We start from the raw sequence: 26,454 nt of genomic DNA, 5'->3' as shown, positions 1-26,454 counted from the left end.
CTGAAAATCAAGATGGTGGTAAAGCTAATTTAAGACTCCTGCGAGAACGCAGCAATAAAGGAGGCCATACCGCTGGACACCCAATTTTAACAGGAACACATGGAACTAAGAAAAGGCTAAACACAACTTTTAATTTGACCAATTCCTAATAAATTCTAAAAAAAATAAACCGGAGATTCAAATTCATCGTTACTGTCCCTTGTCATTCTTTGAGAAAAAGCACGCTCCCAGCAGCCATGTACAGGAGCTGGATAATCGTCCCATAAATGTCCAGTGGCTCCTTCTTTATGTGCTGTCTGCACTGTGATGACAATAACTTTCCTCGGCTTACACATAACTCCAGCCTGTGTTTAAATGTTCTCATCCTTCTGTGTTACCTACAACAGGAACCAAAGAAGATGAGCTGCATGCTATGAGGGGAAGCGTTCTCTGCAACAATTCTGGAGTCACAAATCATCAGGGGCCAAAAGGAAGCATCAAATCACCAGAGCAAAGTCTGATTTACACCATGTAACCACTGTGCGTGTATTAGAGATGATTTAGCAAGGCTTAATGTAGGGCAAACCATGGTGATCAAACAATGTGGTTTTATGTAGGACACTAAGCAAATCCCTGCATTATCTAAGGACTTGATCAGAGGTGGTCCAACACCCAACACCTACGAAGATCAGCTGAACAGCGGAACTACAGTTCTTCAACAAGTGCCACATCCCTTTCACTACTTATCTAGTTTATGGGATAAGCTGTAGTGCAAAGAACAGACCACATTCAAGTCAATTGCGCTGTATCATGGCAAACAAGGAGTGACAGGAGAAGTGCATACAGATCTATATATGAGTGTATACTTTTTTTATCTTCTGTTCTTCCCTACCGGCCAGTGCCGTAATAAATATCGGACAGAGAGTCCCAAAAAGCACAGCCATCAGACCACTTGTACATGGACCTTAGTGCCATTTATAGGTGTTTTTTCCCTAACTGGTTTTGCTTCTTCTTCTTCCTGTATTTGATCATGTATTTTTCTTTTTTTCTCTTAGTGATCTATTGGATTCTTTGTACTGCACATCCATCTCAGATAGTTTACTATGACTTTATACCTTCAAACCACCCAGATCCAGCAGGACATTCCCAGATTTGGGGTCTTGTCCCGCTGTCCTGGGAGGTTTATGTTTTGCCCCAGTTTAAACTTTTTCCGAGTCCTTAGGACACAGATACTGTTGAATGCAATGGTGGAGCAGGGATTAGTCAGCTCCCTGCTCCACCATTCAGCCCGTTTATACCCTCTTTGCTAGCTGAGGCTCAGCAAAGGAGGCACAATGACATCACTAGAAGGTGCCTGAAGTACCTAATCTCACACAGCATACAGTAACGCAGGTCTGCTCTGCTCATCATGGAGGTTTTTTTAGCCCTTTCTGGATGTTGTGGGCATAGCGGAGGCTTCATAATGTGTGAGGGGCTTCATAATATGTGAGGGGCACTGCTTCAGTGTTCCTGCTGTGCTCTACCGTTGCTGCAGAGGTAAAGCTACTTCTGCTAGCAGCATCAGATAGCACACAGTTCGGGCCGACAATGCAACCATGCCACTGGTGTGAACTGTCAATCTTCAGGAGTGCTCCTGAAGAACAAGCATTCAGCAACCCTTTTAACAAACATATTTCCTCCCACCCTATTGTTTCCTACCTACTGACATTACCTAGAGAATCAATCACTTGCTAGAAGGGTGCTTAGCTGGGGTAAGCTGAGTACCTTGATCCTAAACGAAATTGTGTGAAAGGGGATGCTATAGCTGAAAATGTGACACCTGGTTGGTACATTAAAAGACAATTGTAAAGGATTGTTCAATGATGGTGTGCCCCTTTAAATATAATATATTGGTAGTCTAAGGACCTCCAAGTAGGGATGGCAAAAAAGATTGCAGGTGTACACAAATGACAGTTCGATAACTTTACTTACAGAGACTTACATGAGGCAACCTGCTTACTCAAACAGAGGTAGACAATGTGTATACACTTTACTGTCACTTGTCTCAGCCTGCTGGCAGTCTCTTCACCAGCTCCTCCTTTACTCTGTCACAGTCTCTGAGTCACTTTCATTGCAACGCAAGATGGAATTTCTGTGTTTGTCTGGCAACCTACACACTCTTGCTACCCATTTACTTAGTTAAAATGTCACAGTCCATCACACTTGGGAACCAGTATACTAGTTGGTGTGGAAAACCTCTCCACACGCAGGCATCAGCTTTCAGACCAGACTCAGAAATGGGATTCAGACAGAAACAACGATGCAATGCTCAGTATAGAGCACTGTATTACTGTGAATCATACCTTTTCCAAGCTCCTCTCAGCTGATTAATGACCAAAATAGTATTTAATTAAGCCTAAAGTTCAAGTTGGCTTTTTTTTCCCAATCCAAATATGACAAAAAAACATAATTGGTTTTGCTGCATCTATAAAGTCCAAGCTTTCAAAATATAAGAATATTTGACATATACAGCAAACACTGTAAAGAAAAAAAATCAAACCACAAAAATTATGTGTTTTCTTGGACCCCTCACCTACAATAAAATAATGTAATATAAAAAGATCAAAAAGTCGAATGTACCCTAAACTGATACCAATAAAAATGACAGCTCATCCGCGCAAAAAAGTAAAATAAATACCCATCCAACGACATAAAAATAAAAAAAATAATGGGTCTTAGAATATGGCAACACAAACCAGTTATATGTTACGTATTTCAGAATTTTCTAAAAGCAGTAAAATATAAAGTCTGATATCGTCATAATCGTACTGACCTGGAGAATCATGTTGGTCATTTTTACGGTGCAATCAATGCCGTAAAACAAAACCCAATAAAGTTAAACAATGGTGAATTTTTTTTACCATTTCACTCCACTTAGAACTTTTTTCCTGTTTTTCATCATATTATATGGTACAGTAAATGGTGTCAAGCAAAGCTTGAACAATGCACAGTGACTAATAGAACTAAGCAACAGCACGTGTGAAAAAGACTTGGATATGCTACTAGATCACAGACTGCACATGAGTCAACAGTGTGATGCAGCAGCAAGAAAGGCAAACACAATTCTGGGATGTATTAAGAGAAGCATAAGTCTAGATCACGTGAAGTAATTATCCCCTTCTACTTCTCCTTGGTCAGACCTCATCTGGAATACTTTGTCCAGTTCTGGGCACCACATTTTAAAAAAGATATTGAAAAACTGGAGCAAGTTCAGACAAGAGCTAGCAGGATGGTGAGCGGACTGCAAACTATGTCCTACGATTAACGGTTAAAGGATCTGGGAATGTTTACCTTGCAAAAAAGAAGGTAAGAGGAGAATTCATAGTTGTCTACAAATATCTGAAGGGATGCTACAGTGTAGAAGAATCATCCTTATTCTCATTTGCACACGGAAACACGAGGAGCAATGGGATTGAAACTAAAAGGGAGAAGATACAGATTAGATATTCGAAAAAAAAATTTGACAGTGAGGGTGATGAATGAGTGGAACAGGCGGCCACGAGAGATGGTGAATTCCCCTTCAATGAAAGTCTTCAAACATCTGTCTGAGATGGTATAGTGAATCCTGCATTGAGCAGGGGGTTGGACACAAAGACCATGGAGGTCAGTTCCAACTCTAACATTCTATGATTCTATGACACTATGAAAGCTACAATTCATCCCACAAAAAATAAGTTCTCATGCAACTGTTTTATAGTGGAGATAAAAACAAAAGTTATAAATGAATACTGACCTTGTCGGGAAGGGGTTAAGAAACAATTAAAGGTTTTTTTAATAGATTGAGTTCACACAATGTAGTCATGATATGTTGTTTTTGACACAATTTTCAAAAATGGAGACAAAAAGTTTTTTTCATGCAGTTTCAGAAAATCTAGGCAAAAAATGTAGGTTTACTGGTGCCATATTGGAGTTTAGATCACTTTTTGATGGCTTTTAATCTTTTCCTTGGGAAGTCGATTCTGGTATTTTGTTTTACTATGCAAGATAAGTAATGTGATGTTTAATGCTTTGGACAGTTACACACAAGGCAAAAATAAATGGTTTTTATTTATTTTTTTTTAATTGGGAAATGGGGATTTGTTTAATTTTTGTATTTTGTGTTCAACTGTTTTAAACTAAGTTGTTACAATAGCTGTCTGCGAGTTACATCAGTCATTCTTCTTTCAATTGCATTTCTGTCCTCCGTACACAGATCCAGTTGAATATAATGGTGGGGCAGAGAGCCATCTTATCTCTACTCCAACATTTAGTATGGGTGGAGTCTGAAGGACCTGTAAGGAGCTCTTCAGGTCACGTGACATTGCTGACTAAGCAGCCTAGCCCAGCTCAGCGGCAGAAGAGCAGGGATTTGCCAAAACACAAAACAAGTGGCATGCTTCTGTGGATGGGAATGTACTCTGGGGGCATCATACTGTGTGCGTGGGAGTGCACTGTAGGGGCATCATACTGTGTGGGAGCACTGTGGGTTTTATCATAATATCTGGTACGCATTGTGGGAGGTATCATATTGTATGAGAGGGGGACTGTGGAGACATCATACTATGTGTGGTAGGAATGTGGCGTTATCATACTATGTGTGGTAGGAATGTGGCGTTATCATACTATGTGTGGTGGGAATGTGGGGTTATCATACTATGTGTGGTGGGAATGTGGGGTTATCATACTATGTGTGGTGGGAATGTGGGGTTATCATACTATGTGTGGTGGGAATGTGGGGTTATCATACTATGTGTGGTGGGAATGTGGGGTTATCATACTATGTGTGGTGGGAATGTGGGGTTATCATACTATGTGTGGTGGGAATGTGGGGTTATCATACTATGTGTGGTGGGAATGTGGGGTTATCATACTATGTGTGGTAGGAATGTGGGGTTATCATACTATGTGTGGTGGGAATGTGGGGTTATCATACTATGTGTGGTGGGAATGTGGCGTTATCATACTATGTGTGGTGGGAATGTGGGGTTATCATACTATGTGTGGTGGGAATGTGGCGTTATCATACTATGTGTGGTGGGAATGTGGGGTTATCATACTATGTGTGGTAGGAATGTGGCGTTATCATACTATGTGTGGTAGGAATGTGGGGTTATCATACTATGTGTGGTGGGAATGTGGGGTTATCATACTATGTGTGGTGGGAATGTGGGGTTATCATACTATGTGTGGTGTGAATGTGGGGTTATCATACTGTGTGGGAGCACTGTGGGTATTATCATAATATCTGGTAGGCACTGTGGGAGGTATCATATTGTATGGGAAGAGGATTATGAGCCATCATACTATGTGTGGTGGGAAGGTGGGGTTATCATACTGTGTGGGAGCACTGTGGGTATTATCATAATATCTGGTAGGCACTGTGGGAGGTATCATATTGTATGGGAAGAGGATTATGGGGACATCATACTATGAGTGGTGTGAATGTGGGGTTATCATACTGTGTGTACAGGAAAGGTGGGTGTATCATGTTGCGTTTTGACATCATATTTTGTAGGGGGGAAGTACTGTGGGGGATTCTCACTTTGTATGGGAGTATGCACTATCTGGGCATCACATAGTGTGGGTGGGACTGTGAGGGAATCTTTCTATGTGGGTGGGACTGTGGGGGCTTCATACTGCATGTGGGGGAATGTGCTGTGGGGGCATCATAATGTGTGTTGGGGGGGCACTGTGGGGCCATGAAAGGGGTATCGCATTGTGTGAGAACAGTTATTGGCTTCCTTAGAAGCAATATTTCTGTGTGGGCACATAGAAAACAGGTTAGGGAGGTTAGAGAATGGGATTAGCATAAAATAAAATTTGCCGTGGTGCTCTATGCCCACTGCAGTAAGTGTCCCTCTTTCCTATCTTTTAAAGTTAAGAAATATGCATAATAGGACCGATTCGGATCATAGTGGTTATAAGACAATTCTCTAATATATTAAAGGACTTATTACTGAGCCCAAGTAAGTGAAAAATATACAAAAATCCTCAATTCCTCTGTACTCAGGGCTGAATCCCATGTCGGTCTCCTGGGATCAACGTCCAGCGGGAACGTGCCGTGGCTACTGATCAGTTGCAGCGTTCATATTTTGTCACAGCCAGAAGAAAGAATGTTTATATTAACTGAAATGGAAGGTATATATTGTTTTTTCACCTACTTGGGACCATTGAAAAGCATTGTCCAGAAGCCTCTTTACCAGTAGAGTTTCCCTTTAATTATACCAAGTTCCCTTAAGAAGGTAAAATACATATTCATCTCTGCTATATCTGAGAGTATGAGCGTTCTGGAAGGAAGGTCTATAACGTATATATTATTTTTCTATGACTATGTAATAGTTCTTAAGCAGCGCCTGGCATGTGGTACTTATAATATGTCTTCTGTCTCTGAGAAAATGCTGAGCAGGACTGTGTTAAATGACGAGAAGCTGACATCCTTGACTCTTATTTTAGACTCACACATGGCTTTGCACCACCGCTAACCTTTTTGCAACTCCTGACAAACGATACCCAAACTTTGAAAAGAACGCGTGTGCAATGTTCCCCTCACTAGGGCTCAGACATGAAAGAATGGCTGAAAAAAATTGCCCGCCTATTAAACAGACCCATGCAGGAAACCTATTAGCATTTTTGGCAGAGATTCAATTTACAGTGGCAAGAGGGTAAGAGAAAAATTATCCAGAGAGTGGTACACTTTACATTCAGGACTATGCAAAAGCAGGACAGGAGAAAGGATTGAGAAAAAGACGACTACAGCAGGTGCCACATTCAAGGGAAAACTCCCTTACAGTCCTCTTATAACTAAAATTGTACGGTATATCCTGAAATAAAAAAATCTGACTATACACTAAATACAAGCAAATGTGAGGGTCCTAAATATGTAATGCATAGAAGTAGTACATCCAGTGGTCAATTAGATGATAAGAATGATGACAGCAGCAGAGGAGGAGTGTGCTGAACTTGTGGGAGGCAGTGACCTGTACACTCATGTACTGCAATTCCTTTCTTCAGGAGAGAAGTACTTGTGTCAGTAATAATTTCGAAGTGTATGGCGATAGAATGCACTAAAGTCGATCAGATTATGGGAATGATAACAGCAGAAGAGGAAGAGTTGGATAGCCTTGTGGGAGGCAGTGACCTGTACACTAATGTACTGCAATTCCGTTCTTCAAGAAGGAAGTACCAGTGACAGTAATAATTTCCTTTCTTCAGGACAAAAGCACCTGTGTCAGAAATAATTTCATGAAGTGTATGCAGATAGAATGCTCTAAAGTCTATCAGATTATGGGAATGAAAACAGCAGAAGAGGAAGAGTTGGATGACCTTGTGGGAGGCAGTGACCAGTACACTCATGTACTGCAATTTCTTTCTTCAGGACAGTAGTATCTGCATCAGTAATAATTTTATGACGTGTATGGAGACAGAATGCACTAAAGTCGATCAGGTGATGGGAATGATAACAGCAGAAGAGGAAGAGTTGGATGACCTTTTGGGATGCAGTGACCTGTACACTCATGTACTGCAATTTCTTTCTTCAGGACAGAAGTATCTGCACCAGTAATAATTTCATGAAGTGCATAGGGATGGAATGCATTAAAGCCAATCATATGATAAGAATGATGACAGCAGCAAGAAATAAGTACACTGACCTTGTAGGAGGCAGTGACCTATACACTCATATATTGTACTGCTATTCCATTCTTCAGATCGGAAGTACTTAAGGCAGTAAAAATGTTGTGAAGTGCATGGTGATAGAATTCCCTAAAGCCGATCAGATGATGGGAATGTTGACAGCAGCAGAGGAGGAGTGTGATGACCTTTCGATAGACAGTGACTTGTCCTCTAGAGATGAACAAAGTGATTTCATTTAAATCAAATTTGTGTCAAATTTTAAGAAAGTTGATGGCCCAAGCAAATTTAAACAATTTAGAATTCACTTAGTGCAAATTGCTAAGAAAAAATGTCAACATTATTTTAGACACAGTAGAAGATTGCATCAGCCAGAGAAGACTCACATGACTTCCGGCGTGGCTGAGTGCATCTTTTCAATACTGCCTTGAAGCTATCACAACACATGGTATAGCATAGGCAATTAGGAGTTACTATCATAGTCAGTATAAAAGCTGAGGTAGGGAATGACATTTTAAGATGAATCTGGATAGTGAAAGGATGTCACAGCTGACAGCTTAGGAAGAAAACGTCATGAAACACTTAATAAACATTACCGACAGCATATGACAACACAGCAGTGATGTATGGTTACCATTTGATTACCCATAGCCATATACAGTATGATGAGGTTACTTTTATGTTACTAAGGCTATGATTGCGATAAAGGGCTTGAAATATGTTTAATACAGTCCAAGGAGATTTCAAAATGTTACACATGAGTTTTCAGGGCAACTGGAGGCTTTGCAATATTTGTAATTCGCTGCAAATAAAAAAATTAAAAAAAAAATTGGTGAAGCTTGTCAATTCAAATTTCAAGAGGCATCATCATGAAGTCCACAAGGATAGAACTCACAACAGCCAATAAAATGATGAGAATGATGACAGCAGAATAGGAGGAGTGAGCTGACCTTGTGGAAGGCAGTGCTGTGTCCTCTCATATAATTATGTTAGTGGGGATAGAAGTACATGTTACTGGAAGAGGATCATAAAGTGGATAATGAAGGAATTCACTTAAGCCAATCAGATAGTAGGAATAAATTCAGCAGCGGTAGAGGAGGGAGTTGATCTTGTGGAAGGCTGCGACCAGTACACTAATGCATAAATTGCAACATTTCAATTTAAAATATGTAACCCTTTGCTGTTTAAATTATTTACAGTAATGTTGCTGTATTGAAACACCCAGCACCCCCGCCGATCAGCTTTTCCCGGTGTCATCTAGAACTACTCAGTTGCAAAGCTGCACAGATCTGTCGACTGTATAGTGGCTGCGGCCAGGTACTGCACATCTGCCCTCTATTCAAACCAATAGGAGGTGGATGTGCAGTACTAAGCTGCGGCCACTATTCCGTCGACGGAGTTGTGCAGTTCAGGCCGCCGCCAACACTGGGAACAGCTGATCGGCAGGGGTGCTTGGTGTTGCATCCCCACTGATCAGACATTGATGACCTATCCTGAAGATATCCTGAAGATAAGATGAGTTCCCCTTCAATGGACGTCTTCAAACAGAGGCTGGACAGACATCTGTCTGAGATGATCTAGTGAATCCTGCTTTGAGCAGGGGGTTGGACCAGATGACCCAGGAGGTCCCTTCCAACTCTACCATTCTATGATTCTATGATAGGCCATCAACGTTAAAGTTCTGGACAACCCCTTTAATGAAGATTATTTAGAAAGTTGCTTAACTTTGCATTTTATCACACAATATATTTTGAGTGAAGGTGCACTTCGCCTTTAAGATGGCAAAGGATCTGTTCTGAATCTTCTTTATTAGACATTTCTCTTCTCTTTGCAATCATAGAGCTAATTGGGGAAATTCAATAATCTTCATTGAGTGAAACATTTCCTACTGTCTTTAAATGGAACCTGTCAGCAAGTTTTACTACCACACAACTATATTAGGTCAGTCTAATACAGAATCAATGCATACCTTCATTTTTGTAATACTTCCTTGTGTTCCAAAGAGATTTCCAGTGAGGAGACAGGCTATCAATCAGGGAGAAAAGGATGGCAGCAGGTAGGGAAAATTGTTAAGAGGATGAAGTGTGACCTGCTTCCTCACCGGAAATGTTGTGCAGGTGCCGTCACTCCCAGTAGCGGTGCATGTGCCGTAAAGTCCTGATGACGCAACGAGATAAGGACTATGGATCTGTGCATGCACCGTTCCCTCTGAGAAGGTGACTGGCGCGGCGAGTGATGGCTCCTGCACAAGACTTCTGGCGGGGGAGGCAGGGCACTCAGATAACGGTACTCAGTCAGGGAGCCAGCCCACTGCACTTGCAGCTCATTAGCATGAAAATTGAATAGCGGATTACTACAAAAACAAAGTATGAATTGATTCTAGGATTCAGTGACTTAACATTCACGAGTTTGGTATATGGTACTAAAACCTGATGACAGGTTCCATTTATCATTAATGTGAACAATCTGGAATGCTGCATAACGTTCCCATGGTCGACTCCATGACTGAAGGCACAAAAAATTCCCCAAATGGACCCATTAATGCCCATTGATTGCACAACCTATTACCAGCTTTGGATCTAGGATTCTCCTTCATAATTATTATATTTGATTGTGCCCTTTTTCTCACTCCCCTTTATCCATCATCTGGTCTTATTTCATATTTCCTTCCAAGTAATTTTGATAGATTACTGCACAAAAATATTCAAATCATTAGTAACCACTACAACAGATTTCCATCAATCAGAAAATGATTTTAAATGTAGAAATGCATAAATGATAATTTTCAACTAGTTAGTTAACAAACGGTTAGTCTTAGAGAAGTAATGGGAATCTGTACGTAGGATCAACCCTTCTAAGCCATCTATATGGGCATGTAAGGCATAGGAAGCTGAATAAAATGATACCTTGATATCTGAGATCCGTTGTCTTATTCCCTGGAAATCCACATTTTTATTACATGCAAATGAGCTGTTAAGATCTATGGGCCGGACATACAGGTGCATCTCACTAAATTAGAATATCATCAAAAAGTTAATTTATTTCAGTCCTTCAATACAAAAAGTGAAACTCCTATATTATATAGAGTCATTACACACAGAGTGATCTATTCCAAGTGTTTATTTCTGTTAATGTTGATGATTATGGCTTACAGCCAATGAAAACACAGAAGTCATTATCTCAGTAAATTAGAATACTTTATAAAAACAGCTTGAAAAATGATTTTAAAATCTGAAATGTTGGCCTACTGAAATGTATGTTCAGTAAATGCCCTCAATACTTGGTCGGGGCTCCTTTTGCATCAATTACTGCATCAATGCAGCGTGGCATGGAGGCGATCAGCCTGTGGCACTGCTGAGGTGTTATGGAAGCCCAGGTTGCTTTGATAGCAGCCTTCAGCTCGTCTACATTGTTGGGTCTGGTGTCTCTCATCTTCCTCTTGACAATACCCCATAGATTATCTATGGGGTTAAGGTCAGGCGAGTTTCCTGGCCAATCAAGCACAGTGATACTGTTGTGTGTAAACCAGGTATTGGTACTTTTGGCAGTGTGGACAGGGGCCAAGTCCTGCTGGAGAATGACATTTCCATCTCCACAAAGCTTGTCGGCAGAGGGAAGCATGAAGTGCTCTAAAATTTCCTGGTAGATGGCTGCGCTGACTTTGGTCTTGATGAAACACAGTGGACCTACACCAGCAGATGACATGGCTCCCCAAACCATCACCGATTGTGGAAACTTCACAGTAGACCTCAAGCAGCTTGGATTGTGGCCTCTCCACTCTTCCTCCAGACTATGGGACCTTGATTTCCAAATGAAAATTAGAACTCTGGGACCTTGGGTCAATGACTGCCTTCTCGACAGCTGTCAAGTCAGCAGTCTTCTCCATGATTTTGGAGCCTATTGAAACAGACTAAGGGACCTTTTTAAACACTTAGGAAGCCTTTGCAGGTGTCTTTTGTTAATTTTTCTAATTTAATGAGATAATGACTTTTGTGTTTTCATTGGCTGTAAGCCATAATCCTCAACATTAACAGAAATAAACACTTGAAATAGATCACTCTGTTTGTAATGACTCTATATAATATAGGAGTTTCACTTTTTGGATTGAAGAACTGTAGATCTATCCGAGAATCTGCCTCCAGAGCTTATTTTGAATGAAAATGGGTGTTACCAGTGAGAGACATGTAATGACTGACAGTCTGCTCTCATAATCACATACAGCTCTGTAGTAGAAGGGGAAGATGAGGTTTAACCAGCCAGGGCTGGATTTACAGCTGTACTGCTCAATACTTATGTAGATTGTCCACCATGCTGCGGCTGCTGCTTCTGTGCTACATGGAGACAGGACAGCAGGAATTTCTCATGTCTGTGTGTGCAGTCTATGAGAGACATCACAACAACTAGTTTCCATCCACCAGCTCAGAGATAACTAAAAAATTAGAGATAGAGCCTGCAGAGGGAAGATACTGACTGGAAATAATGTTATTTCTCATGTACACCCATAACAGCTTATTCTGAAAAGTCCTTCCTTCCTCTTTCCTTCCCTCCCTCTTATTCGGAAAAGTCACCTGAAATGACAGGTACGCTTTAACCCTTTGTTTTTTTTATATATTTTATACTGCAACCAATTATTTGTGTTTTCTTCGTGCTACCATGCATCTAAAGAAAAATAAAATAATAAATTTAGCAAATAAGTGTGAATATAACCTGGAGATCCTGGCTACATACAAACTGTACATTGAAGATTACTTGCACTTAGGTTGTGTTTCATAAAGAAAGGACCATGTATTCCATGTCTGCTCACTGATTCATCCACTTTCCTTGGCTTCTTACGCTTAAAATAACGTCTCGCGGTCTTAACTTCCATTACGCCTACTTCACCGAGTATCAAAGAGCAAATGGATAAAGCGATATTATTTTCCAGGACCACTGGGACACTTCCTGTCAATTCACATAATTGAGTATTACAGTATTTAAATTACAAATTGAAGATTATTTTTACAGGTGTCATTTTAAATATAACATGAAATTTTTTGACATTACATCAGCCACACTGCACAAACAGCTGCACTTCAACATTCATATGTGATGCACATGGCTAGAGTATTACATCATATGCTACACAAACATATAAATAGGCCATTGTAGGGTAACGCTGGATAGGGCAAATACTCTTTTTCCTATGGCGCATTCACACTGAAGACAGAAATTATATTCTTTTTTTTTTTTTCGCTGGCCTTAAAAGCCAAGATGCTGCCGAGACGCGAACAGGAGGCGAGATCTGGTGCAGTGCTGCAGTGCCCTCTTGTGGTCACAAGCTGCACGAATCAGCTCTGTGACCTTGTAGAACTATTAGAACCAGCATGCCTTGATACATAGGTTCGCCACAACAACTTTGCATAGTAGCTTGCATAGGAGACTTCTCAAAGGGGAAGTTTTAATGTAATCAGATAATATTTTTTACTGTATACAGATAACATAATATTGCATATTTGAAGGATTATTCATAGAATCCTAGAATGTTAGAGTTGGAGGGGACCTCCAGGGTCATCATGTCCAACCCCCTGCTCAATGCAGGATTCACTAAACCATGTAAGACATTCCCAACATACCAATTTGCTGATGACTGAGGATCCGACCGTTGGGGCCCCCAAGGATTCCGAGATTAATTCTTTGAAAAACTCCAAGAGTGGAGCTCTGCACCCCACCTCTTTAATGGAGCAGAAGTAAACATACTCGGTCTCCAGTCCATTTAGTGTCTAGGGAAAAAGTAGCAAAGCTCTGTGCTTGACTTTCTCCTGCAGTCCCATAGACAATGAATGGAGAAGAGGCCAAGTTTGTTCACCTCCGCTTCATTCAAGACGTGGTCTGCAGAGCTCCGTTCTTCATGTTCCAGAGTCCAATCTTAGTTTTCCTGGGTCACACTTGGGAGTCGGAGTCGGAGTCAGTGTTCATTTTGGTGGAGTCAAAGTTGGTATAAAATGGACCGACTCAGGCTCCTAAAATATATAATAAATTGGGTACAGTAGAACAATGCAGGATGTGCTGTCAATGTTTTCATAAGAATTTGGGAAAGTTATGAAATGTCCTATAAATGTCTATTCTGTTCCTGATCTAAGGATCTCGGCTTTTAGTTGAGATGAATCTGTGCTGCACTTTATGTACACGCTCAGTAGTGAGGCAGGGATGTGGAGTTGGAGTCGTGGAGTCAGAAGTCAGGGAAATTGAGGAGTCGGAAGTCAGGGAAATTGAGGAGTCGGAGTCAGTGGTTTGGCTTACCAACTCCACAGCCTTGATTCTCAGGGGGTCGTAGAGGTCAGACTCCCAGCGATCAGCAAGTTATCCCCTACCTGGTGGATAGGGGATAGATTGTTATCTTGGGAATAACCCTATAAGGGCTCATGGCTTTGTTAAAGCGATATACAGCAGCCCTCAGCTACTGTATAGGAAGGAGTAATTCATCCCCCATAGACATGTTTTTTTTTCAGGTGGACTCGTAGGGATCTGTCTCCTCTGGAAGCCAGTATGGTGCACGACTTGTAACCATGTGATGGGCATCTTTCAGAAGCCTTATCTGTGTGTAGTTACAATACCAAGCCCGTGTGTGAGTGGCTAGCCATTAATATTTTGTACTCACCCTCGCGTAGCATAGTGGCTTGTCTACATCCCGCAGAAAACTACAGGTAGATTTACTAATGTGCTTGAATCTAGACCTAATCACAGAATGTGCCAAATTTTGGTGCTTTTCTGGTGCATTATTTTGCATCATGTGTTCGACACTTTAAGGCTAGGGTCGCACCGGTGTATTTTCTCTCATCGGAGAAAATCGGTCTGATTATGCTAATCACACTGATCATAAATCTCAAGTAAACCGTTATTTTTTTATGCAGAGTAAACTTACCTGCGGTAGAAATTTGAAAACCGCCAGATGTGCATTTTATATGTGAATTTTCCCTTGAACGAGATGACCAAAATCTACAGATAAAAAATGCACATGCGTTTTTATTGAGTTTCCATAGCAGATATGCAGTAAAAATGTATGTAGTCGGCACAGGACTTTATCAAACAGCTTTTATCAAAACAAAGTAACAGAAAGTATCCAGAAGAAAGTAGTTTTATTTAAAATATGACATATCATGAAGAAAGAAAAACCGCAGCTAAAAAAATTGTCATAAAAACGCAATGAAAAAATACAAGTAATGTAATTTAGCTAATAGCTGCAGAAATGCTGGAGAAAATCTGCAACATCAAAAACTCACCAAATACTTATCATGGGAGCATAGCCTTAAAGCAGGGCTACACAACATATGGCCCGCGAGTCACATGCGGCTGCCTAAGGATGTTGTGTGGCCCATGGACCTGTCCGGGAGAGGCCAGCTCATTCTTCCCATATTCAAATGTACTCACGTCTTTCAGACGTGAATACGTTTGAACACCGAGGCACCGGGACTGGGGCAAAGGAGCACATGTCAGCTCCAGCCCCGATGTGCAGCAGCATGAAGAGATCAGCATGTTGTTGACGACATCACACTGCTGCCGACATCACACTGCTGCCAGCTTCGGGGCCGCACAGGCAGCAGAGACATCGGGCACTAGGAAGCATTCCATGGAGGAGACGAAGATTAAATATCATGTTTAGAAGAGAGGACCAGGGGAAGGGAGGGTTGTGTTACTACGAGGGCACATAATGTGGCAATGAGCAACATTATGGGGTAAATTCGGATATTATGGGGCAATTAGAGGTGATTGCGGAGGGGGTGGACTTGGAAAAGGACAGCTTGGGGAACATATGGAAAGGGGCTGCATGTGGGGGGACATTATGAAGAGGGGCTGTGTGGGGGATATTATGTGGGGGGATATTATACAGAGGGGCATTGTGGGGAGATATTTTGGAGAAGATCAGTGTGGGGGTGTATTTTGGAGAGGGGCAGTATTATAGAGAGGGGCAGTGTGAGGGGATATTTTGGAAAGGGACAGTGTGGGGGGATGTTATTGAGAGGGGCAGTGTGGGGAGATATTTTGGAGAACGGCAATGTGGGTGGTGTTTTGTGCAGGGAGCCCAGTGAGGGACAAATAGTTATTCAGGGTCACAGCATGGCAGATATTTTTATATATGGGGCAGTATAATGATTTTATTTTAAGGGCATTGTGTAGGGTAAACGCTGGTGAAAATGGAGAAGATGAAAGTCTGGAGAGACATGCTCTGGATATGAAATCTCATCATGGCATGTGTGCTACATGGAGAAAAAAGGTATGGGAACGACTCAGAGAAGATGTCACTTATAGTGGTACCTGGATGTAAAAGTTTATTTGTGTCCTGCCTGTGTCTCATCAGTACTGTGGTTGCTGCATGGTCTGCATGGTCTGCAGTCTGATGATTTCTGGTAACAACAACTTCCAGCATCTCATTATCATTGTTAATGACATACTGGGAATTGTAGTTTCATGTAATACAAATATATAAGGGGCTGACCTGACATTACAATTGATCGCTGTATGGGTGCTATATAAATTAACTGATTGTGTTTATTTTGCTGCATTTATGTACTGACAGTGTTTCTGGCACTGCATTCATGTACTAATGGTGTTTCTGGCGCTGAATTCATGTTCTGATGGTGTTTCTGGCGCTGCATTCATGCACTGTTGGTGTTTCTTGCACTGTACTCATGTACTGATGGTGGTTCTGGCGCTGCATTCATTTACTGACTCTAGTTCTGGTACTGCATTTATGTACTGATGGTGTTTCTTGTGCCATATTCATGTACTGTACTGTGCTTCTGGAGCTGCATTCATGTACTGACGGTGTTTCTGGCACTGCATTCATGTACTGACAGTGTTATGGGAGCTGCATTCATGTACTGACGATTACGGACAATGGTTCTTGTGCTGCATTCATGCATTGACGGTGGTTCTGGTGCTGCATTCCTGTACTGACAATGGTTCTAATTTTGTAAACATGTAGAAATCCATAAAATGTTTCATGGCTATGTTGAAACTTAAAAGTGTCAAAACCACACAGCCACCCACACACAATATAATGCCCCAACAGCCCACCAAACACAGTATGATGCCCCAAAAGACCATCCCTCACATTCAGTTTGACACCCCCACAGACCTCTGCACAGTATGATGACACCATATAGACTGTCCAAACTCTGTATGATGCTTCACAGTGCCCCTATAGAGTATGTTACCTCAACAGTACATTTCCTCATACACTATGATACCCCCAGTACATTACCCCACTAGAAATGATGCCCCATACCCCCACATACAAAATGATGCTTACACAGCTCCTCCCATACAGGTTGATGTTCCTACAGTTCTTACCTGCACAGTATTAAGTCCTCAATGTCAACTACTCTGCATGATGTTACTACATTGTCCCCATATACAGTATAATATGTCCCGACAGACCAATCACCATACATATTATAATGATGTTGATGATTGTGGCTTACAGCCAATGAAAACACAAAAATCATTATCTCAGTCAAATGTCATTGCTTAAGAAGCTGGCTGTTCACAGAGTGCTGTATCCAAGCATATTAATGGAAAGTTGAGTGGAAGGAAAAAGTGTGGTAGAAAAAGGTGCACAAGCAACTGGGATAACTGCAGCCTTGAAAGGATTGTTAAGAAAAGGCCATTCAAAAATCTGGGGGAGATTCACAAGGAGTGGACTGCTCCTGGAGTCATTGCTTCAAGAGCCACCACACACAGACGTATCCAGGACATGGGCTACAAGTGTCGCATTCCTTGTATCAAGCCACTCATGACCAATAGACAACGCCAGAAGCGTCTTACCTGGGCCAAGGAGAAAAAGACCTGGACTGTTGCTCAGTGGTCCAACGTGTTGTTTTCAGATGAAAGTAAATTTTGCATTTCATTTGGAAATCAAGGTCCCAGAGTCTGGAGGAAGAGTGGAGAGACCACAATCCAAGCTGCTTGAGGTCTAGTGTGAAGTTTCCACCATCAATGATGGTTTGGGGAGCCATGTCATCTGCTGGTGTAGGTCCACTGTGTTTTATCAAGACCAAAGTCAGCGCAGCTGTCTACCAGGAAATTTTAGAGCCCTTCATGCGTCCCTCTGCCGACAAGCTTTTTGGAGACGGAAATGTCATTCTCCAGCAGGACTTGGCACCTGTCCACACTGCCAAAAGTACCAATACCTGGTTTACACACAACAGTATCACTGTGCTTGATTGGCAGCAAACTCGCCTGACCTTAACCCCATAGAGAATCTATTATAGAGAATCTATGGGGTATTGTCAAGAGGAAGATGAGAGACACCAGACCCAACAATGCAGACAAGCTGAAGGCTGCTATCAAAGCCACCAGGGCTTCCATAACACCTCAGCAGTGCCACAGGCTGATCGCCTCCATGCCACGCCACATTGATGCAGTAATTAATGCAAAAGGAGCCCCGACCAAGTATTGAGGGCATTTACTGAACATACATTTCGGATGTTAAAAACATTTTTCAAGTTGTTGCTATAAAGTATTCTAATTTACTGAGATAATGACTTTTGTGTTTTCATTGGCTGTAAGCCATAATCATCAACATTAACAGAAATAAACACTTCAAATAGATCACTCTGTTTGTAATGACGCTATATAATATAGGAGTTTCACTTTTTGTATTGAAGAATTGAAATAAATTAACTTTTTGATGATATTCTAATTTAGTGAGATGCACCTGTGTATTGTATACTCAACTTGGCATTTCTCACAAAGTGCTAATTGGTTGCCACCTTCCAAAGGTATTAGTGAATTGTTTGCATGTATTAAGTAAGCAAAAATACTTTGAAATATTACACTATAATATAAGTATTTCAAAGCATTATACAAGTTATCATATGACAACAGCTTTATAGGGGCTTCCCATTTTCAGAAAAGTGGACCCTAAGCGTTTCTTGTCATGTAAAATAACAAAAATAAATAGTACTCACCCTTCTCAGGATCAGCGACAGCTCTCCAGGCTCAGTGTTTTGATTGCAGTGGTGACATCACATTGACAGCTCACTGTAGTCAGTCATTAAAGAGTAATCATAATTTTAATTTTTATTTCAGAAATCAATAGTACACGTGAAAATAAGAAGCTTTGTAATATTTCTTATCAGAGAACTCTGCTTCCATCTCCTCCGGGACTGATCATTTATTCTCAAAATACTCAATTCTGATTTAAAATCTGTATTCAGTGAAGACAAATTATTACATTACTGAGATAGGAGATGACAGTTGGTGCTCATAAGATGGTATGAAGGTGGGCGGTGTGTCTCCAGCTCCTCCCTCCTCCGGTCTACATAAAAGTGTTTCCATACAGCCATCTCCTGAAATGGGAAAGTCTGCACTGAATACAGATTTTACCTCAAAATTGAGAATTTTGATAAAGATAATGAATGATCAATTCTGGCAGAGAAAGAAGTAGATTTATCTGATAAGACATATTACAAAGTTACTTATTTTCATGTGTACTATTGATTTATGAATTAGAAATTAAAACAACGGTAACTTTTTAAGCTCAGCAGCTCATGCCATCTACCTCAGCCAAGCCACTGAACTTAGTGAAAAAAAAAGACATTTAAAAGAAAAAGATGAGGCTCTTGAATGAAAATGACAAAAAGGTAAAACAATGTCCTTAGAAGGATTCTGTCAGGGCAAAAGCACAGCTACATGTAGAGCAGCTTTCCCTAAGAGTAATCACACCTTTGGGCCATTTTCACAAGTCTGGACATTTCCGGTGTCGGAGATATCCATGTGCGTGTGCACCTGTGTGGCACATCAGGATCACACGTACCGTTTTTTTTCTGAATCAGCGGTACAGTTGGCGCTGTTCCCAAGCACCGGGTGCTGAACGCTTCCCTCATCATAGTTCCCTGCCGGTGCTGCAATCAGCACCAGCAGAGGATAATGATGAGAGTAGCAGTCTGCTTCCCGTTCTCCACCTGTAAAAATAAGAATAAAATAAAAAAATCCATATACTCACCTGTCCTAAGTATCCCCCGCTGTAATCCATGCGACCGCTCACGCAGAGGAGCCGGGGAGAATGACTCCTGCAGCGAGTGGCTCCCGGGGCTGCGCTTAGCGAGCGGTGTCCTGTCACTCACTGAGCTCAGCGCAGCTCCGGGGCCCGCTCACTGGATTATAGCGAGAGACACTTAAGACAGGTGAGTATATGGATTTTTTTATTTTATTCTCATTTTCACAGTTGGACACAGCGGGAGCAGACTACTACTCTCATCATTAACCCCTTCTGGTGCTGATTGCAGCATTGGCAGGGCACTATGATGAGGTCAGCGTTCAGCACCCGGCGCTTGGGAACAGCACTAACTGCACCGCTGATTCCCAAGCGACAGTACGAGTCAGGCAGATGGCATCCGTGTGCAGTACGTGTTTACACGGACCCATTGACTTGAATGGTTCGTGTGATCCGTGCTGCTGGCCTAAAACAGACATGTCTACGTGTGGACACACAATCTGTGGAAACACACTGACATGTGCGCAGACCCATTTATTTGAATGGGTCTACGTGTGTCAGTGTCTCTGGTACATGTGGAATCTGTCACCACACGTACCGGACACACTGATGTGTGAAAGAGCCCTTAGGCCACATGCACATATTGAGTATTTGGTGAGGTTTTTTACATCAGTATTTGTAAGCAAAAACTAGGAGTGGGCAAAAAATGCCGAAGTGGTGACGTGCTTCTATTATACTTTTCTTCTGATTGTTCCACTCCTGGTTTTAGCTCACAAATACTGAGGTAAAAAAAACCTCACCAAATACTCAACATGTGCATGTGGCCTAAAGTAAAATGCAAATTAGATTTTCAGAACACCATGGGTGTGGCTGCACGGTCCAGAGCACCTGCCTTCCATTAGTTTGACCAACTGGCTCACTTCACTATTCTTGATTTAAATCCTCAGCATGCGCAGAACAGCCTTTCTCCTAGAGGTGGCCATCTACGCATGCACCAACACTGTGCTGATCTGCACATGAGCTGCATTTCAATTTAGATTGCGTTGATACAATTCAATCAATAAATTGATAAATCAATAAATTCGCCAAACTGATTGTGGGAAGAAGCTCCAGAGAGTGTGGCGATATCCATGGTGCTCCAAGGGAATCGCTTTGTTTCTGAAGAAAACTGACCACACACATTTGATGGCTGTTGGCCAAATGAAGCTTCAAGCGATCAATGGCCGAAAGCCATCTCAGCTGACTCTCCCATACACAGGAGCACTCACTCAGTTGAGAGCTTCTGTGTTCTCTATGAGAAATCTGCCAAAAACTAAAATGACATCTACAGAATGAGAGGAATAGAACTAAGCAGCAGCACGTGTGAAAAAGACTTGGGTATACTAATAGATCACAGACTGCACAAGAGTCAACAATGTGATGCAGCAACAAAAAAAGCAAACAGAGTTTTGGGATGTATTAAGAGAAGCATAGAGTCTAGATCACGTGAAGTAATTATCCCCCTCTACTCCTTCTTGGTCAGACCTCATCTGGAATACTGTGTCCAGTTCTGCGCACATTTTAAAAAAGACATCGAAAAACTGGAGCAAGTTCAGAAAAGAGCTACCAGGATGGTGAGCGGACGGCAAACTATGTCCAACGAGGAGTGATTAAAGGATCTTGGAATGTTTTGCTTGCAAAAAAGAAGGCTAAGAGGAGACATAATATCTGTCTACAAATATCTGAAGGAATGGCACAGTGTAGAAGGATCATCCTTATTCTCATTTGCACATGGAAACACAAGAAGCAATGGAATGAAACTGAAAGGGAGAAGATGCAGATTAGATATTAGAAAAAACTTTTTGACAGTGAGGGTGATCAATGAGTGGAACAGGCTGCCACGACAGGTGGTGAGTTCTCCTTCAATGGAAGTCTTCAAACAGAGGCTGTCTGAGATGGTTTAGTGAATCCTGCATTGAGCAGGGGATTGTACACGATGACCCTGGAGGTCCCTTCCAACTCTAACATTTTATGATTCTATGAGATGACACGTCATCATACAACGTGGTGCGGGGTGGTAGCCGTGGGTGAAGTACTTGTCTCTTGTGCCCTGGCACGTTACATGAAGGTGGTGGTCATGGCTGGGTGTGTGGACTTGTGCTGTGAGAACGCTATGCCCATGCAGGCCGCATGTAACCGATGTTGCTGGTTGGCCAGGATCAGATGTTTGACAGTTCAAGGAGGGACAACTGAAGAATAAACACGGTACTTCTGGTAGGCGGAGCAAAAGTAGGATCCAGTCCCATCAAAATAAACAAAAAAACTTGGCACCTGGGTGTGATGAATAAAGTTGAAAATTTATTTGTATCAATATCCAGACATAAGGAGATGTTTCGGTCTACAATTTGACCTTCATCAGTCTGCTGGATGCAGGAGAACTGATTGAGCAGGTGCTGTGTAGAGATCAGCAGTGTCCACCGCTATGTCAGGTGTCCTACATTATAGGTCTCACTCACAAAGCTCTCCACAGTGCGGCACCCCCTTACATCTCCTCCCTTGTTTCTGTTTATTGGCCTACCCATTCTCTACACTCCGCAAGTGACTTTCAACAAACATCTGCACTAATCCGTACCTCCTACTCCCGACTCCAAGACTTCTCCCAAGTTGCACCTATTCTTTGGAATGCTCTACTCCAAGAAATTAGAATGAACCACAACTTACACATCTGTTTAGGATGGCCTATTACGTTCCCTAATCAAAGTCCTTTTTATATATAGCCCAATCACTATATCCCCGAACATAATTCTCCATCAAACTCCATCGCACCCAAAAGCACTACAGATACTGGCTGATGACGAGCTCATGAAGACTTTATCTATCCCCCATTCCCTCAAGATGGCTGGACTATCACTGTAAATTAGCACCTGTACTTTTTGTCACCCCCATCTCATTGTAGATTGTAAGCTCTTACGAGCAGGGTCGTCATTATTTTTGCTTTAATTATTGTATTATCTTTAACTGTTACTTATGACTGTTGTATATGAACCGCTGAATTGTAAAGCGCTGCGGAATATGTTGGCGCTATATAAATAAAGATGATTATTATTTTCATTATTATTATCTGCCTTTCTGACAGGAACTGTCTCTTGCCCCTTCAGCTTAGTCTCTTCCACTCTAGGCTATTCCCAACCATTAACTCTTGCCATCCCTACTGTCAGCAATTCACGATATCAACACCATTAAAATTTAACACAAGTCACAATTCACATTATACATCACAGTTCACATTACAATAACACTCATTTCTTCAAGGGGGAACGTAGGCAGTATGTCCGTCTCCTTACAGTTTGGTGGCTTATCTTCAGTAGAATGATGTGATTGGCAGTTCGAAATCAGACATGTGCAATCGACAACTCTTCGACCTTCAGTTGGCCGGCAGTCCCATAGACACTAAACTGTTGGCCGAACCTGTTGATATTAGTGGGTGCGGCCAACATTAGTCCAATGTGTACGGGGGTGTTTACAATAAATGTGCCATTGGGGAAGAGAAGGCTAATATGGCACCTCTGCATATCACTGCAAACAGTCATTTCCATGATTAGAAGAGGAAAATATAATATGTACAGGACTTGTCATGAAGTCTACAGTAATAGTAACCGTAGATATGATCCCGGCGGATGCCAATCTTGCTGTGACATGAATCTACTGTTAGGTATTTTCGATGTGATGAAACAACAAGGGACGATCCAGCACTCTTGTCAGTAAGATCTGAAGCCACAAGTGTATGACACGGAGAATAGTGATGACATGATCCTTAGATCAACTAAATGTCTGAAAAATGGATGAAGAGAAGATAAAAGAAACTTGAGGCGCAGAGTATTGTGAATCTTCTGGGAAATGTGAAGAGGAATGTATTAGCTAGTGGTTACATTTTTCTGAGAAACTTAATGATGTCACCATATGAACCTGCAATTTATAAGCCACGTAATTTACTGTAGATGACATTAGGAAAGGTCAGTGCGGGTGGAGGGGCCACTGAGAATTGTTTTGGGGCCAGGGAAATTAACGTAAAAACATTATACATGTAATGAAAGATATGGAAAAGCAGACCCTACAGCTGAAGGATCCTCTGCTGGTAACTGGGGATGAGTGGACCTGAACTTAAAAGTTCGGCGTTCGTACCAGGCAGTTACTACTTTCCCCAGAAGTCCATTGCAATGTTCAGAGTTCCGGGGGAAGTCCATTGCAGAGAGAGAATTTTCCGGTTCAAAAGTTCGGGTCCGGGTTCTGGTTCAAGTTTGGGTACAGTTCTGGTACCTGAACCGAACTTTAGAATAAAATTCGGGTCGGGTACCAGAAATCAAACTTCCACGGGTCCATCATCCCTAATGGTGACCTCTGTAACCAGCTTGGCATGATGGTGCACACAGTGAAGTGTACATTGTGGAGACCACTAGAGATGAGCGAGTTGATTCCCAGAGAATCAAGTTTGAGCCGAATTTCCTGAAATTTGCAATTTCACCGAATTCAAACATTTTGAGATTCAATTTGTGGTACTCAAAAACAAAACTGAATTGCCTGGAATCATCTCCCAACACTGCTGAAGCATCAGAGAGCAGACTAATGTAATTATTCATTGCCACTCGGCCTCCCCATAATGCCCTGTAGCTATGGTATCTAGCAGATTATCATACCTTGTACAGTGGTCAGTACCTGGGCCATCAAAGATCAGCAGTTTTCAGCAGAGCACAGTTTATACGGCAGAGTCATTTTTTAGAAGCAATAGAAGCAGCGAGTGACACCATTGCTGCCCCCTGATGACGATTCGTTTGAGGGTGGTGCTAGAAGCTATGGGGCAGTTCCGGGGTCACTCACTGATTCTAGTTCCAACCCACTTATGATGTCTTCTTTCACAGTTAGAAGCTACGGCGACAGTGAAGATAGAAGCAAAGAGCAGGTGCTGCACTCACATCTCCCACAGCGTCCATCACTCAGGTTCCAGGACATCTTGAGAGGGCGACAAAGCAAAAACTAGTGAGTAACTGCAGCGCTGCCCTCTGTGACATCCTGTTTCAGGAGGGGCGATGTACGCTGTGGAAAGTGAGTGCAGCCCCAACTACCTGTGACATCACAGCTGAGAATCCTCTCAAATGAAAGGAGGGGGATGTACAATAAAAAAAAAATTAGGAATTAGCCAGATGGGGAAAAGTGAAGGTTGTTGTGTAATAAAGCAAGTTACAAAAGTGGTCAGGGCGTAAGGATAGATAATTAGAAAATAAATTTTAGGTGTACGACAAACCCATTAATCAAATAGCCCCACAAAGGGACACTGACAAGAAGGAATTATATCTGAGAACACATGTATACAGTTGTTCTATCAATATATAAGTTCTGAGAGTCTTGGCTATGTATATGAAGCATTGCATTTACATAAAGTACAGTAGACAAGGAAGAAGCAATTTAACAATTAGGACCCACAGACTAAATACAGAAGTTAGCAATAAACCCACTACAAGAAATCTGTTATCAAAATCATGCTAAACATTAACATAGAAAGCACATGGTAAAGAGGTCACTGATGACAAGCTGTTGAACACAGCAATGTCTCACAGGCAATCATCCACTCACCTATAGCAATAGACTGTCAATGAGTTAAGTACACACCACAGCCAGTTCACATATTCACACCACATTTCTTGCTGCCACCACTCGTCATTTTGTTAGGCCAACGAGATGCCTGCCATGAATGACACACTAGGACACACGCACCCGCAGGTTTCCCAAGCGCCCGTCAGGTACACTGCATGCACAGGGTAACATAACGAGGCCATGCTTTCCCTCTTTGAGGTTGTGGGTACGTTTAATGTAAGGAACAAACTTAGATTTAATATATGAAAAAGGATATAGTTTTTACAAACTTACAAAATTACGAGATGATAAAAAGGCATACGAGGCGAAAACAGTACAAAAATAAAAGGGTTAAATAAAGAAATTTCTTATGGATTGAATCTGTAAGACCAGAGGCGGACCTACCGCCCGTGCAGCCCATTCATTGAACCTCCAGCAGGGCCACCATCAGGCCATGACTGTCCTGACTCCAGTATGGGGCCCGGCCGGTCGGGGTCCCCTCGGAGCCCCGTTGGGGCCCCCCTCTTGTGCGTCTCCTCATGGGGCCCCCGCAGGGCCGGCGTCAGCACCCCGCGTACCCGGGCAAATGCCGGGGCCCTGAGCAGGCTGGGGGGGCCCTCACTGTTGGGCACCCCGCGTGCTATGGGACCCGTGAGCGGAGGAGAGCAGTGCCAGCGCCCGCTCCCCCCCGCTTGCTCAGGGCCCTGGCAGCCGGCACAATACTTACCCCTCCCCGTGCCTCCGCAGCAGCTCCTGCATCCTCCGCGGCTGCTGCACTGTGACGTCTCAGGTCAGAGGGCGTGGTGACGTCTGTACACCGTGCTCTCTCCTGAGCAGTCACAGCGCAGAGCGGGATGAGGCCGGCGACAGTGGAGGCTCGAGCAGCGGCAGCAGGTGAGACGTGAGGGGAGTATTTGATTTTTTTTTTTATTGTATGGAGGCCTGTGGCAGTATAAGGGAGGTGGGTGAGGTGGGGGTGTGTGACATCCTGCATGGGGCATTATAAGGGGGGGGTGACATCCTGCATGGGGAATTATAAGGGAGGGGGGGGTGACATCCTGCATGGGGCATTATAAGGGAGGGGGGGTGTGTGACATCCTGTATGGGGCATTATAAGGGAGGGTGTGTGTGTGACATCCTGCATGGGGCATTATAAGGAAGGGGGGGGGTCATCCTGCATGGGGCATTATATGTGGGGGTGACATCCTATATGGGGGGGAACAGCCTGCATGGTGCATTATGTG

The sequence above is a fragment of the Phyllobates terribilis genome, unplaced genomic scaffold, assembly GCF_046119375.1.
Source record: "Phyllobates terribilis strain yellow unplaced genomic scaffold, ASM4611937v1 Scaffold_3__8_contigs__length_932513732, whole genome shotgun sequence".
NCBI classification, from domain to species: domain Eukaryota; kingdom Metazoa; phylum Chordata; class Amphibia; order Anura; family Dendrobatidae; genus Phyllobates; species Phyllobates terribilis.
This window is presented reverse-complemented; position numbering follows the sequence as displayed.